This window comes from Sturnus vulgaris, chromosome 6, assembly GCF_052056855.1.
Source record: "Sturnus vulgaris isolate bStuVul1 chromosome 6, bStuVul1.hap1, whole genome shotgun sequence".
NCBI lineage: Eukaryota > Metazoa > Chordata > Aves > Passeriformes > Sturnidae > Sturnus > Sturnus vulgaris.
The window spans coordinates 41,128,040-41,144,374 of NC_142248.1; positions in this window are offsets into that span (position 1 = coordinate 41,128,040).

Genomic DNA, 16,335 nt, shown 5'->3' on the forward strand with positions numbered 1-16,335 from the left:
ACACCTCTGACTTTAATTTTCCTGGCCACATGCTGGCCTGTCATTTTCTTCACTGACTTCTCTTAGAGAAAGGGACAGCAAATTCTATTTCAGCCTGGCCCCTCATAGGGCAGGCCATGTCTCCCAGGCAGACATATGAAAAGTTGGGCATTTGTTGCAGATCTGGTCCTCAATCCTCTGGACAGCCAAGCCATGTGTTTCACATGGCTGTTCAGCCCTTCTGAGATGCCCCAGGAATTCTGCTTGGCTGCTGCAGCAGGGATCAGATACAGGTCCTGTGTTAATGCTGCCAGACTCTTACTGGCTGTCTTGGATACCCTCACACATCTCAAAAGGCCTCAAATTCTATAATTGAGGAGCTGGATCCCACCCAGCAGGCTGATGTGATTTTGTGCAGGCAGATACTCACCTCATCCACACACTAAAATAACTGGACATGATCTAGGCTAATCCAAAAGCCACATCATCATACTAGCTCAATACTGAGTTTAAAGTTATCAACCCAGACTCACAAATCACATCTTTGCAAAAGACCATGTAAATGTAACTTCTCTCAGAGAAGAGATCCAACAAAGTCCTTGAAATTCTGGTTTCCAGACACAAAAATCACTTCATCATTCCTCTCCCCAATTGCTGGCTCCACTCAGGCAAATATGCTTTATTTTACTAGCCCAAAGCATTCCTAGAGCTGGTCACCAGTGAAGGCATCCTTCATAACATCAGTCCTGGGGACAATGTATTTATTTGCTTTTCCTGGCCCTTAAATTCCCTAAGAAGGACTACAGCTCTGGCAGCAGAAAGAATGGCAGCTTGGTCCCAGCATGGGGTCTGATCATTCTGATGACTCCTTGCCATAGAAGGCAAGCTCCAGTGAGAGGCAAGTGCAGGGCAGTTTATTTGACCTGACTCATTTGAGAGAGATCAGGATTCATGACCCAGTAGCTGTTCCCTAGATTGCCAAGGACCACTCCCTTGAAAGACCACAGGCTGTTTCAAGAATCAGGGAAGGGGAGAAGCAGGGGGAATGTGTTGCCACGGTCAGTTCTTGTCCTACAGACATTGTACCCAAGCTTCTCACTGTCCTTCATCAGTGTCCAGAACACCACTGCTCTGTTGGACTCGCCTGCTGTAGTTCACACAAGATGCACAGGTGGAACAATTATTTTCTTATAAGACCTTCAGATGTGTAAAACTACCCCCAACATCTTACCAAGCAACTCTCAGCTTCCTGCACCACTCTCCTCTTTGTACACCAGTTGCACAATCTTCCCAGTGTGAACTATCATCAGCTTTAGAGTTTCACAGAAGCTGAAAGCCACAGGGTGGGAAAACAGAGTTTTTAGGGAGCTGTAGGGAGGAGGGAGAATGACAACAGGAATATCCATCCACCTGAGACATACACACAAATCTGTGAAACATCTGTGTATTGCATGCCACAGGTTACATCACTTTAAAATGTTTTTTCTTTTTAAATGTTCGTTTCAAGCTCTTCCACAAAAGAAATCAATTACTAATGACATACAGCCCTACTTTTCTTCCTGAACCCATAATTGCTTCCAATTTTAAGCTAAAATTAGTCATTCATGCTATCCAAATGAGCATAGTTTAGTGCTGATGTACGTAAGCGATGCTTTAGATTGTTGAACGTAGCTGATCTTTGACAGCTTCTTCTTATAAATAACAGTTTCCTCTTTACACTGAGAACTTTTCAGAGGCGACAGATGTTTGAAAGATGGGACTGAATTAGCTGAATAGCCTGTAAAACCCACCAACCTGAGATTTGCAAATATGAAAGCTCAGAATTCTTACAAAGACAGCTTGCAGAAAGCATAAATCACATCTGCATAAATGCCTCTCCTTCAGCCTACATCCTTTGCACGTCACATTGTCAGCATTTAACACCTAATAAATAATAAACAACTTAATAGTTAACAGTGCTGACACAGACAGGCTGCATTGCAGAGAGGAGGACACTGAGAATCCATTAAATGAAGTGAAAAGCAATGGTAATGGCAATGGTACTGGTGAGGGTAATAGAACAAAACCTTTTGTTTGTTCAACAAGATAGAAAACACTGCAGGAAAGCAGAGCTCTGTCAGACACAGACCTGTCCTCCCTCAGTAGTTCATGGGCATGTGCTGAACAAAGGATGCTGGGGAGGCAAGGTTTTTTGATTATTTCCTAACTTTAAAAAAGTTAAAAGTTGTGACTGTGGCAAAGCATGAAGCTGACACTTCATTCTAAGTTTAACATCTTTTGTACCTTGCTCCTTTTTGAAGGAAAATGAGCATGTTCCAGCAGCACTTCAAATGACAGGACTTGTACTTGTCATGCAGATAAACTGTTCTCTCAGCAGGCACAGCAGAGACTCTCCCAGTGATAAGCAATTTGGTTTTATTTACATATAAACATATGCAAGTACACGTGCATGCATGAGGAGGCAAAACCAAAGAAACATGTTTGACACTTGGGGAGGGAAAGATGAGTTTCACAGTGGTGCCTTTGTTTTGTTGGGAAGGAGAGGGATTCAAACCACAACTTCATATCAGCACCCACATCTTCTCTGTTCCCTCCTCCTGGGACCACAATTTTCTTCATCTAATGGGCCCTACAATTGTGTTTCACCTGTTAAACCCCTTCAGAGTCCTTATAATACCTGGTATACAAGTTATACTTCGGAAGTGTGGAAGCAGAATTTCACACACAGACAATTAGCTTCTCAAAATCCCATTTGCAACATTACTTCTATCAGTAAATAAATCAGACAGTTCCAATCACATTATTATTCCATAAACATCACTCTTTGATTAGCTCTTCTATTTGGAAAATTCATACACCAGTCCCAAACTAAATGTACTCTGTCTGTTCAAGTGACATTCTGCATTTTGTTCTTCTTAAAGAAAATGGCTTCAGATTAGTAAAAATTGCAATGACTGTTTTCTTATGCACTCAGTCAACAGCCCAGCAAACATTTTACAAGAAATAAGATAAATAGCACCACCCCACTGCTTCCTTAGGTAGAAGGCAGAAACAAATTACCCAGCTAACACACAAAGTATACAGAATATATTACGAAGAAAAATATGCATTATTAGAGCTAAATTTATATACCAATTAAGTTGTCCATCTCTTTGAAATCAGACATATTACCTTACTACTTTCAGGCTTGTGAATAGCATTAGTGAGCATTGAAAGGCATGGGTACCAGGAAAGTTTTCATTTTTCACACTGTCATTACAAGAACAAGGTTCCAAAGGCAGAAACAATCCAAGAGCTTCACATGACTCGTGCAAGTCCAGTCACACACCTGCATCAATCACCACCTCTGCAAGCATTCATCTTCTCCCTCTTCATGGTCCCTCAAAGCAAACAAAGCAAAGTACTGCAGGACTGCCCTGCATAGGTGACTGGAGAGAAGGAGCTGTAACCAATCCCATGGAGAAGCCTTACAAACCCCCCTAATTCACTCCATCCCCCTGTGTGATCCCAGCTGTGAGCCTGCACCTATTCCATGCTGAAACATGCTTAAAAATGCTTTCTTGTTCTGATGATCTCTATGAATTTTGTTGATTTGGGCAGAAAAACCCTTCTATTTTCTCCTTTTTTCCTGCTTCACCTACAATCTATGTGTTTATTCACGATGGATCTGGCCCTTCTACAACTGTGATGCACAAAACACTTCTGAGAGCTTGGCACTGAGAAATCATAATTCAATGCAAATAAGGCAAAAGCAGCAATCACAGAAAGTGTCTGATGCCTCTCTTGACCAACTCCCTCTGTATTATTACAGTGTGATTACAGCAATGAAGGAGCTGTAGAAGCAGGAGAGCAGCCTTTCAGATCCAGCAGGCTGAGCTGAGTATGGAAAATAAAATATACAAGTGTCCACTCAGAAAAATAAGTCAATAGACATTAAAAAAAATATATGGAAAAAGTCCTCCCATGTAGCCCAGGACTCATCACATTCCAGAAGATTTTGCTGGCAATATTGAGTAGGACAGAGAATGACATGTTTGCGATTCCTGGTACAGTAAAGACTAAAGGCAGATTTCAAGGACACATAAAAGGAATTAAAAGGTAGCCTATTACTTAGCTTGGAGGTGCCCCAGTACCCTACCCTGTATGAGAGCATTCATTTCACAAAATGGAAATAATCACAGTCATCTTTTTCAGGTCACTCTATAATTTGTTCTCTTTCAGAGATTTTATAGTTGTTAATCTACCTAGAGACTCAGGTGGAAAGGCAGTACATAATAGCGTGATTAAAGATCATGTCAGCATGCAGACGCCCCGAAGTCAAAGTCTGATCTCCTTCTGTCACTGAACATGGAAGTTTTAATATGATTTCTAGAGTTTCACCTCCTGATAGACTGAAGACACCACCAAATCCTTGGGACAGAATGCTAGAATTCAAGTCCAAAGGAACAGATCCCATATAATCAATTAACAACCATATCTGTCAAGCTCTCACCACATCTGCAACCAGCAGCTGGGCATCAATTTGCAGGACCTGGATTTCCTTGTAGAACAAGATGTGTCAGAAAACAAAGCAGAAACACAAATCAGAACATTCATCATAGAACCATTGAATGGTTTTAGTTGGAAGGGACATTAAAGGTCATCCTGTTCCACCCCTCCCCTCTCATGGACAGGGACACATTCCACTAGACCAGGTTGCTTCCAGATCTGTCCTGTCTTGCCTTGAGTGCTCCCAGGGATGGGGCATCCACAGCTTCTCTAGGAAACCTATGTCAGTGTCTCACCATCCACCTAATGACAATTTTCTTCCTTATATCTAATCTAAATACTTGGCACCCTACAATTTCATACTGGTGTGATACACAGTCTCACCAAGTTCACATGGCAGGAAAAGAAACAGAGAAATACAGAAAGTGCAATTTATAGAACAGATCCTCCTCCTCATTTACAGATTAGCAAATTTTCTCCACTTAGCCACTATGTTCACACTTTGCATAATTAACCTATTTTATTAAAAGAAGAAGTATTTTTCTTATGCAAAATAGGAACCCAGGTGCTGTAAGTTATGAAGATTTGCTTAGAAAATCCTATTTTCAAATCCTGCTCAAGCACATTTCCTAAACTAAACCCAGTAATATTACTGATTGAAACAAAGTGACAAGGTGGGAAGAGAAGTGAAAAATACTGAGAACCAAGGACATAACCAAATGAATAATGTTTAATCCGTCTTAATGCTACCAGGAAAATTAAGTTTAAGCTGCACATTTAATTAGTCTGCTAATGCTGTTTGATGGGCCTCCTCGTAATGCCAAGACCACTGGGATCTTCTGTGTGTCCCCAAGAAACCTGAGATTTTTCATTATGTCTGCATCTATGGCAGAGATACAACTTACTCACTCACCCCTCCTCTTGGGCTTCAAACCTATCAGTATTTACACATAATTCATGTGCCTTTTGCTTATGCATTCACAGGAGGATGGCATGTGCTGTTCACAGAGAGTTTTTGTGTTGTTGCAGCTGTGATTATGGAAACCTCACCTACTGCCAGGCCAGTCAAGCACTTCTAGGCTCCACAAGGCTGGGTGTGTTTGCCAGGTCTAGCAGTGCTACTAGCAGAACTTCATATCCCTGGGGTGTTAAAAATTATATCTGGGGGCAGGGGTTCCTGGCAACATGGTCAAAACACAGCTCAGAGGGTTATCAGCCTCTGTGTTAATATAAGGAAATCCCTCCTGCTAGGGCTTTGGATTAGAAGTACTGAGGGGTGGGTGGGTGTAAAGACCACGAAGTTATTCTGTTTCATTGATTAGCTTAGAGAATTTGTTTGTTAGAGATTGGATGAGGTCAGGAAGTCCAAAGGCTCCTTAAGACTCTGTTTGGTTAATAGATTTTGAACAGCATCACAGCAGTTTAACTTCTCCTCACAGAGCTGGAGGCCAAATGAAGCTCTCTAGCACTAATTATTGAGGGTCAGGTTTACTCCTAGCAACAGGATCCACCAACCAGCAGCTCTAGTGACACCCTCCTGATTTAGGAAAAAAATACAACACGAAGAAAACCACCAAAAAAGCCACGAAGAGCAGCAATTCCACCCCCCTATACATACATAAAAAACAAACAAATGCAAAACAAAACAAACAACAACAAACAAAAAGAAAGAAAACACCAAAAAAGAAAAAAGAAAACAAAAATCAAACAAAAACAAACTAACAAAACAACAAAAAAAACCACCAAATGCTTAATATCAGTCTGATCCTTCTAGGTGCATGGATTGTTCCTCTAAGGAAACACAAAGATCTGTTTGCAGTGCTGTCTCCTTTTCAAGTTCAGGAAAGCAACAGAAAATTACAAGTTTATGTCCCATCCCCACGGTACTGATTCCAGTCCGATCTCCAATAAAATGTTTTAATACAGCATAACAAAACTTGACAGCCTATATTTTGATCTGAATCAAGGAAGGCAACTGGGGATTACATACACATTGAGACAAGTTAGTCTGACTATTCCTTCTCTGTTTTTTGACTGAGAATGGTGACTTTGAATTTCAGCTCAATGGCAATTTTTTTCCCAATAGAGGGACACCTAATAATTGAGGAGAGAGACCAGATATAAAGAATTCTCTTCCTTACATTAGGCAAAGACACACACACCCCCATGCACTCTAAGTGTGTGAAGTAAAAATAAATGCATGTCTGTGACCAGTCTTATCAATATGGACAAGATTATTTTTACCAGCTGCCTTATATGCCTTCAGTATTTCAATATGCAATCTGCAGCAACTACTTGCATCTTATACAGCACCTTTTGCTCTTTGGCAAATCACATAAATACTCTTTGCATCCAGCAGTGGAAAATATTTTCAGTGCATGTGTTCTTGATTTATAAGTTTAATTAGGAACTTTTATGCTTTATACTGAAATACCCAGAGAACAGTTTGACTTGTCTGAGCATAAACAACAGCATTAGAATTCCAAACATATCTTCCTGGTATCTGAATGTTAATGTCCACAATTTCTTGTGCAACCCTCAAAGACAGTATTGCAAGGCTCACAACAAAAATGTTGGATTCACATCCTCTGTTCTTACCTTCCAATTCATGTAGACATTTCAGTGCATGCCAAACACTGTGCAAAAGAAGAACTTCTCTGAAGGCAAGAGAAGAAGCATGTAAAATCTGTGCTAGGGCAGGACCTACCCACAGCTCTTACAGACCTTCACAGATGGCACTGGCTTGTCTCCACAAAGGTAAATGCATTAACTTGCAAATAATCCTTTGATTCTAACAGTGTCAAGTAACAACCACAGGTCTTGGTCCCGAGTGCTCAGCAAGAGAAATAACATGTAATACTTCCGGAATTATGCAAAACTGAGGTGGCATCATTAACTTTATCTTATAATTAAAGAAACCAAGGCACAAGGCTTGAATGGTATTCATCAGCAACAGGAAAGCCAGGCATACAATTAACATTTTTGTGGCTGCTCACCCATTACACAGAGTCCATGGAAATAGTAGGAACAAGCTATGTTTAAAGGCATAAAGAAGGAAAAAGATGATTCTGTGTTTAAAACTCTGGAATTAGAGCAGCAAAATTGAGATCCTAGCTCTGTCACAGACTTACTAAGAGATACTGAGTGTTTCATTTAGCCCTGTTTGAGTCCACTTATTATAAAACAATATTAAATACATTTTCTTTCTTGCAAATGCAGAGCATCTCTGCCTCTTCAGTAGGTTTTTCCCCATACATATTCGGTTTGGCAAAAACAATTTCGCTGAAAAAAGACTGATCAGAAACGTTCAGCCAGCCATAAACAGGGAAGGAACTTTCTCATTATCTGGGTTTATCAAAGTCTGAAAGGGTCTTGGTCTTTTCTGAGGCTCTGCACAGTACTGTAGCAGAAACAAACTGTGATCCCAGTAGAGTACAGATTAATCCCATTCAGAGCAGCAGTGGAATGGAATGAACGCATTACCTTAGGAAATAAAATATAATTTCTAAACACAGTCCTTTGTTAAGACACAGTAATGAGTCAGAAATGGCAGTGGCAGAAATGATAAAGAAAGGACATCCCACAAATTATTTTGCACTTTGAGCTGAATGGTCAAGTGTCTGCAGAGAAGGTTAATCACAGGAATAAAGAGAGCACTCCAGAGTCCTCAAACTCTGGAACAGGATTTCCACCTGCTTCATCTCACCAACTGCCTCAGTCGCAATTGCACCACTGAATATTTGTGCCTTGAGAAGGGCTACCATTAACAACAAGGGCCCTTTAAATATTTCTGAAGGACTGGAGACTGGAGGATCTTGCAATTCCCCTGCTCCCTTTTAATGTAGAGAAACTCCGTGTAAAAGAGACTCAACAAAAGCATTTCGTGGGCAGCTCTGACTCTGTCTCCCACCACACACTAACGTGGCAGCTCTTCCCAGATCCTCTGTGCCAATGCTGTATCAGAAGTGAATCCCTTTGCCTGTGAAAAAGAACAAAGGGCACTGGCTGTGGCAGCATGTCAGCAGCAAAGAGCACTGGGGAAGAGGAAAATCCAGGTCTGAACTCCCCTCAGAGAGCTAGGACTCTGAGTTGAACATAATCCATGGTTTTACCAGAAAACTTTGATAAGGTGGTTAATTATTGGCTGAGTAACTCCTTGCTATCCCTAAAATCAATTACCTCTCCTTCTGTATTGATTAAAGCAACCCATTGCTATTTTCTCACGATCCTGGTTGTCAACAGCCCTGTTAGAATCTCTGTCTGTAAGCAGACTATTCTCCTTTGGCTTTTTCAAGTGCAGCTCCTAAGCAGAGGATCAGTCAGTAGGAAGTTTTCTTTCAGTTCTCTTTCTCCTCTCCACAGCCTCTGCTGATTGAAGTTATTGACTGACAGACCAAAGTGAAAATACCTTAACTTTGTACACTTAGCACGAAATAATCTGAAAGCTATAATGTAGCATTTTCTCACACAAAAAACCATGCACCCTGATGCTTTTCACCCTTTATTTGTAAATCAATGAATTAATTATTGAGCCAATAAGCTCAGCTTCATAACAATAACTGGAGGGTGTCCACAGAAACAAAAGCATAGAGAAACTTTTTTACTCCTCCAGAGCACTCCCCTGATACAACCTCCAAGGTCTTGTGTTTTGTTATTCTGTTTGTAAATCTTTCACTGATCATCAGAATTGGGGCACGTAGTGCTGGATCTACCAACATTGTATCTGAATGGTAATGTCCAGCTGCATCTCTACTGCCTGGGTCAAATTGTAGTCTAAGGGCTCTGACTTTAACAAACAACCTCCCTACTATCACCATTCAATATTTTATTGTCATCATGTCTGGGCCACCCAGCAATTTTTGTGTTCCCATGATGCCAGTCTGTGTACAGGAGTAACAGGAGTCCCAGAGATCCTTCAATCCAAACAGGTTGGACAGACCCAAGCAGCAAAAAAGGGAGTGCTATGCTGACTATGTCTCTAAATTGGGAGTTTAAAGCAGGAAAAGATGTTGTGGTCAGCTCTGACTTGCAGTGTTTCACTTCTGCTTCTTTCTCAACACTCAGCTCAAAGATACTCCAGCCTTCACTGAGAGCAGGTGAGACAGAGCAGATTTGAGCTCTGAAAATCAAATGCCCTCCTTGAGCCACAGCTCAGGTGTAGCACATGCAGCAGGAGAACACTGTGCTGCTTCAACACACATCAGGACTTATTTACAAGGAGGGAGTGCACCAGCCCCAAGAATATGAATCAGGGATATGAAGAGGTTTTCTTGTACTGGCTCAAAGATGAAGAACATATTGGAGAGCTGGTTAAACATCTTCTTCACTAAGTTTTTGAGGTGAAAAACATTTTGAGTTGAGCAAATTCACAAAGAAATTCTTTGTGAACACAGAAATTTAGGAGGTATCAATGAAAAGTTAGCAGCAGCATAGAAATTGAAATTCCCTTCTGTATCAGCTCTCAGATAACACAAACAACCCTAACTCATCTTATATCCTACATTTTGGCAGGATGAGAAAAAAAACTTTTCCAAAGATGAGGTCCAGGAATACGCAAGGTCCAGGAATATGTAAGGAAACAGCAATATTTGTGACACAAACATACCAACTGTTGCATGGGCTACCAAATGGCAGACAGTATTTTGAGGACACCCCACTCCCACACACTCCTACCAGGTCTAAAAGCACAGGGAAAAAAGAAAATTTGAAGGAACTCAAGGCTAAACATGAAAAATCACTGTCAGAACCGAGAATAAGCTTTCTCCTAGTCTATACCACGTTAACCCTGAACCCAACAGACACATGGATCTCCTGTAAGTCAGGCTCTGTGAATAAAGCCAGTCTTACACATGGCTCTGATGCTATGAGGGATTTAGAAAGAAAAAAAAAAAGAAAATAGAATAAACAGGTTCAAAGCATAAGACTGTCACCACAGTTCATTCTTGTACCACTTTCAAATTACTCTTAGTCATCACAAACTCACAGAACTGTCCCTTCAAAGTGGTAGGTGTCACAGAGCTGAAGCTGAGGGCATGTTGATGCAAAGAAGCAGAGAAGCAGGCGTATGTCTGGATTGCTTTAATTTTGTGGTTTTATGTCAAATGGTGACACGTACTCTAATGCTCTTGCATATTTAATTTCCCTTGTTCTTTTCAAACACTAACAAATGTGACTGCTTGCACTGCCAAGATGCTGCAAATTAAAACAATATACAGAGTCGAAATGTGACCTTGAACTATTGCTAGATCATAGCCCTGCTTCCATGGGGCACACCAGCAAGCATATTCCTCTCCCAGGGCAGTCCCTGCTCATGGCATGTTATGTTATTCCAACATGGCAGTCTTGCAACATGAAGTCCACTGAAATCGTGGTACAGTCCAAACTTGACATTCATTGCAATGGGAGTTTGTCTAGTAAAAATAATTAGACCTGCAGGGAACTGTTCCAGAGTCTTGCCAGCACCAGTGAGCAAAACCCTCAAAGCTTACCAGTTTTAGCTCAGAAGTTCACGGATGTTCTCCCAGTAGGATTGCTCTTCATCATGAAAACTGAATGTACTGCTGATATTTTGTGTGAGGAAGACCAAGGCCTAATGAAAGACATTTAAATCTGTGCCAGTGAAGAGGAAATTCAGACTTCTGAAAAGCAAAGAGATGTCTGAGCAGCTGGAAATACTCAGTATGATTCTCCAGCTGAACACAACTGTGCTAGCAGACAGGAAGAAAACTCAGGAAGAACGCAGGGCTTGCTCTTACACACCACCCCATGGACTACCCTCTTAAGGGTTTCCCCCTGCCAAAAAAAATAGGAGAGGAGACAGGAGGGAGAGATCAAGAACACCATGTGAGAAAAAACAGCCTAGAGTAAAATCTCAACATTATCCATAGTCCAACACAAATGAAATACAGCAGCTTTACTACAGCAGGACATACAGCTGGTGTCCTTCACAAATCTTTCTAATGATGGAACCAGATTATTCAGCTATCTTCTGCACAGAGAAATATGAAGAACTGGATACATGAGGTGAATGGTAATGCTTGGCCAATTCATCCATAGAGTAAATGCACTTACTTAGATAAGACATAACCACTAAAGATAGAAAATATTTCTGTTTTTCTGCCTGTGTGACTACAAGCTGACTTCAAATTGGAGATGGGAGATCACTCAGGATGAAGAATCAGTTTTACAAGAGGAGACTGAAGGGGCTTAGCTTGTTTAGACTAGCAAAATAGCTGGTGAAAGGGGGAGGATTGCTCTCTACAAATCTATCTTGAGGATAAACACCAGAAGAAAAAGAATTATTTGGTTTAATGGCCAATACTGGCACCAGAACAAATGAATAGAAATTGGCCATGAATACATTTAGGTTGGAAATTAAAAGAGGTTTCCTAATCACTACAGCAATTAGGGTCTGAAACAGTTTGCCTGTGGGAACAGCAGAGCAGAATGAGTTTAGCTGCTTTTAAGACAAAACTGAACACCTTCTGAAGAGCTTTGAGAGTGGCACCTGGACTTGGGAACAGAGCTCTCAGAGCAAAGCACATTGGTCTGTGGCTATTCATGGTCATAGCAGTAGGTACTTTATATCCAACCTGCCCACAGACACCAAGCCTATTTTATTCTGCACAAGATTGTTAGCAGTGGCCTTGGCCCATACAGATATTTATGGTACCAGAATCCCCCCAGCTTCAGTAAGGAGTGTGTGCCCTGAATGCTTTTCAAGCCTGGCACTTGTACAAGGAAGGGGATTTCACCCAAAGTCCTTATCTACATATTTCATTTAATTCAATAGCATTAAAATCCAGTCATTTTCATCCTTCAAGGCTTCTGAGAGTCCAACCTGAGTTTCCTTGTGGCACAGGGTGCTGCTTCTCCAGGCCCTTACAGACAGGGATCTCTGTATAGCCCCTCATGGAATACCGAGGGAATATCTCATCTCCCTGAGGATGATGGTAGCTTTGCCATCAGCTGCAGCAGGACTGGGATTGAACCTGGCTGTCTCTTGTTGGCTTGTACAGCCCAGAAACAGAGAATTGGCAGGTGGCAATTTGATTAAGTGCACTGGTATGAGCTGAGCAGGAGCCAGGATAGCCAGAACAGAACCAACAGGAGGGAGCAGCTGGTGGCTACTGATCCTGCTTGGAGAGCACTCTGTCAAGGACCACCATGGGACCACAGCAGACAATTTGTTATCCTCAGGCAAATGGACGCAGGATTAGGCAATGGGCTGTGACTCCCTGGGTATCCAGCCACATGACAAGAGACTTGTGTGCAGGAATTAGTGGGAGAAGCTCATCATGCAGGGGGTTAGAATACAAAATCAGGTGACTAACTGGCCCGTCTGTTCCATGAAACAAAACATTTGCCCATGATATTTTTTTAACTTTGTTTTCATTTTAGATGTCTTTAAAACTATACAGATAACATATTCCTTAATAGAAAGCCATTTAAATGCCCCTCCTATACACGGAACAATTACCAGAGCAAATGCATCTGTAGGTTTTGTTTACTTATTACTGGTGGTTGAATTTGTATTTATATTGTTTACTTGAAATTTAAAAAGTTGTTTTTCAGTATACTATGAGAGACCACAGATTGCAGGTTAACCTGCCTCGTTTGAAATAAGCTGAAATTCTGAATCACACCCAACCAATCCCAAATTATTTAAGTGAGACAGATGGGTCAACCCAGCCATTCTTGCCAAGAGAGTGGAGAGGTATCATTAACTGTGGGAGGATGGGCAGAGGAAGCCACATAAAGCATGGAATGTACCTCAACCAACTTCATAGAGAGGAAAACATCTCCTTTGGAGGATTTGAAGACCAGAAGGCCCAGCAAGTCCACTCTTAGTCTTTCTACCTAGAGATATCAAAGGTCAAAAACTAACAGCAAGACTTGAACAGAAAACTCCTGTTATCAGATATCCTTAGACTTTTCCTAAGCTTACTCTTGGCAGTGAAGCCAGATTCAAATATCACTACTGCTCACCTACATTTGAGGTGAGGCTGAGAAAGCCAAGAGTACAAATACTTGTCAGGGAAGAATAGAAGTGGCTAGTGACTGATAAACCTCAGTGGTGCCCAGTAAAGAGGCAACAGGCACAAAATGAAACACAAGAAATTCCCCCAAACCCAAGAATTAATTGCAAAGGGAGTTGAATATGAGAACTGGCTGCACAGCACAGTTGTGGAGCCTCAATTCTTTAAGGTATTCAAACCTGACTGGATATGGCACTGAGAAAATTCCTCTAGCTGAAACTGCTGAGTGAAAGGAGCTTGAACAAGGTAATTTCCAGAGCTGCCTTCCAGCCTCAATGATCCCAAGATCCTCTTCCACAAACTACTGCTGTCTAGCTGTACAGCACAGTTCTTTTGGGTTGATTTTGAGTTTTACTGGTTCATCTGTCCATTTTCCACTGTTGTCAAGATAGATCATTTTGACATGAAGGAGTCTGTGAAAGCTGTGTGATGAAAGCAGGAGGCAGGAACACAGACACAGCACGGAGGGTGGGTAAACAAGGAACACCTCTGAACACAGCTTTGTCAGTCAAGAGAGCCTCTTGGAAAAAAGACCCTTAGTGCTACATCTTCCAGGATGAGCTGCTGTAATCATCTCACTGCAATGTCAAAAGCACACAGAAAGGTTTGATGACCCTCTTCTGCTTGATTTCAGCATGGGAACAACAGCAACTTGATGCTTCCCATTACGAGGGCCCTTCTGAGACTCTCATTAGCCTCAAGAGCAGTTAGAAACCTTGGACAAATCTGGTCCTTCATCTCTCTCTACTTCAGCTTTTTTCCTGTAAAATGTGTGTCATTGCATTGCCAGCCCCAGCAGCTCTAAAAGAAGAGCTTATCCTTTGCACTGGCCAGAATGGATGTAACATCCAGGAAATATTACCTGTAAAAAGCCTTTATCTCATTACATTTTCCTGAGCAAAAGAGTATTTGACCGACTCCACTGGCTGATGACTCAGGCGAAGTTTGTTCATGAGTGCAGAAAGAACTTGCCAATGTTTCCTATTTAAAAAACCCCATGAGACCTGAATAATTAATAACCTACCAGTGAAAAATTGGTCTAATTACCAAAGCAATCCCCCCAAAAAAATGTTAATTGCTTGGCCTATGTTCCTCCCTCAATGGAATGACTATATTGACAAACCTCATATAGGAAGAAAAATCTGGTGGCCACAAGATACACTTGTTACAAATGGATCAATAGCAATTATGAAGTTTTCTTGCATTTCTGAAACTGCTTCAGGCTTCAATCTATCTTAAGACAATATCATACATTTTTATCAAGGTATATTTTCTCTCTTTTTTGCTTCAGCTGAAGATGATTCGTATTTTGCTGAGGACAAAATAAACATGATGAAAATTTTTAAACGGTTTTAAACAAAGGAAGTCATTATCAAGCATTGGCAAAAGCATTCATTTAAATTGCGCTCGTGGTTGAAATTAATTTTCTGAAGCAAATTCTGAAAGAGGTAGAAGCCAACAATCAATAATCTCTTAATGGGGTGCAAGAAAAACATGTGTAGACATGACAGGTTTTGATGGCTAATGAGCTTCAGAGGAAGAACATTGTTCAGACGAAAATTCTGAAAGGCACAGAAAATTGATTAATTGCCAGACCAAGATATTGCAGGAAGGCATTTGGAAATTCGGCAGCCCTCAGACCTCATATCATTTACACCTCCTATGCAACGTGTTAACTTTTGAAAACATTATAGCTGAAGGGTGTTGTTTTTCTCCCCCCCTCTCTCCCTAGTTGCTAACTCAGGATAAATCTGCTTGCTGTGATTTGTTGCCTCAGAAACAGAGTTACCTGGTAAAACTTTCCCATATTGTTTGTGGGGATGAATAACTGAATGCAAAAGACAGGCCATGGGGGGTCCTGTTTTTCTTTTGTGTTAATAGCTGCTCCTCTGGATGTAGGACATAACTAGGCTAACAGTCTTCTGTCACTTGTGCTCACAACACAACATAAAAGATTTCACATCTACCAAAAAAAAAAAATCAAAAGGACATGGCCTATTTTCCTGCAGTTAAACACCTTCTTTTAAGGTACAAAACTAAGCTCCACTCTCTTTCCTGTCAGCAACAAAGACGCAGCTCATGTAGTTTGGAACACAGGATCCCAGCAGCAGGAACAAGGAATTCCAGCCTGGGATGATTGATGCCTCCTTTGCTTGGGTCTTACTGCAAAGTGTGGTCTTGAAGAATCCCCTGAGGCCAGTGGGAAAGTCTGGAGCAAGATTTACCCACTGCAGAGGATGGTCAGTCATGGGAATATTCAAACAAACTGCACAATAAGGTCCTTGGGATTTAATGGATGTATCCATGAAGGCTGGGGGCCAATGTCACTCCCAATAATCATGGGCAGATGCGAGGTCCCTGCAGAATGGGTGGAAGCAAATGTTGCTCCTGCCTTCAAGGAGGGCAAGGAAGAGGTTCCAGGGAACAACATGCCCATCAGTCTTCCCTAATCCCTGGAGCAAATCCTCCTGGAAACCATTTCCAAGTACATGAAGGACAAGAGGGTGATTTGGAGTGGTCAGAATGGATTTTAGAAGGATAAATCATGCCTGACCAACCTGACAGCCTTTTGCAATGAAGTGATAGGCTTGATGGATGAGGGAAGAGCAGTGAATGTTGTTTATTTTGACTTCACTGAGGCTTTTGCCTTAACTTGTCTGCCATAACATCTTCTTGGACAATTTGATGAAGTACAGACTCGATAAAAGGGCTGTGAGGTGCACAGAAAACTTCCTGAGCTGCTGGTCTCAAAGTGTCCTGAGCCCCTGCCCTCCACTGCCACCATCTCAAAAGGTTTCACTCTCACAAATTGCAGAGATTATGTCCCACG